At 46.9% G+C, this 928-nt stretch overlaps 1 non-coding gene across 1 annotated transcript; it reads right to left on the bottom strand.

Moving 5' to 3' along the window:
- Positions 1-238: 238 nt before the first annotated feature.
- On the bottom strand, positions 239-345 carry LOC144998988 (small nucleolar RNA R71). Its single transcript, XR_013660518.1, has one exon. It is a non-coding gene; the product is annotated as a small nucleolar RNA R71 (small nucleolar RNA).
- Between the last annotated feature and the right edge of the window lie 583 nt (positions 346-928).

Raw genomic sequence — 928 nt, 5'->3', positions numbered from 1 at the left:
ATTTTTCGGGAAAGACCATGAGGATGCTTTTAAGCATCTAGATGAAGTCAATGACATTGCAGATTACTTCAATGTACCAAATGTCAACAGGAACACCGTCCTGCTTAGGATGCTGCCCGTTACTTTCAAAGGAACTGCTAAGGAATGGTTAAAAGCACTCCCACCGGGTACAATCACCACTTGGGCTCAAATGCGTGAGCAATTCCTAGACCAGTTTTGCCCGCCATCCAAGATAGCCAAACTCAAGAAGGCAATAGCCAACTTTGAGCAACAGCCGGGGGAGTCACTGTACGAAGCATGGGAGCGGTACAAGGGCTTACTCAGAAACTGCCCGCAACATGACCTAAATGTGCAGCAAGAGATGTCAATCTTTTATGATGGGGTCAATGTGATGACAACACAACTCCTTGATTCTCAAGGACCGTTGACAAGGAAAAATCCAAGGGAGGTCAAGGAGCTAATTGAAGAATTCGCGAAACACTCCCGCGAATACCATAACCCGAGGCAGGATGGAAGCAAAGGCGGTGGAGGAGCCCAAACTGAAGAAATTGCAGCTGTCATGGCCATGCTGAATAACATGGATCGCAGGATAACACAAATGGACCAGTCGATACACGCTATAAGAGTGGGGTGCGAGCGATGCAATGGTCCACACTTGACCAAGGACTGCAACGTGGATGAATTTGGGAACAGAAAAGCTCAAGTGTGCTACTCTAATGGGGATAATTTTGAAGAGGACTGGAGGAAACCGAAGAAGGAGTGGCTGCCATATGAAGAATATAGGAAGAAAAAAGAAGAGAAGTATAGGCAGACAAGTCGATGCCTCTATCAAAAGGAGCAGCCACCAGCCGAGAAGAAACCCGACCTAGAGACCATTTTAATGAAATTTATGGAAGCATCGGAAAAGCGACACGAGGCCACGGATTCC

This window comes from Lactuca saligna, chromosome 5 (assembly GCF_052625555.1).
Source record: "Lactuca saligna cultivar CGN05327 chromosome 5, ASM5262555v1, whole genome shotgun sequence".
In the NCBI taxonomy this organism is placed as follows: Eukaryota; Viridiplantae; Streptophyta; class Magnoliopsida; order Asterales; family Asteraceae; genus Lactuca; species Lactuca saligna.
This window is presented reverse-complemented; position numbering and strand designations above follow the sequence as displayed.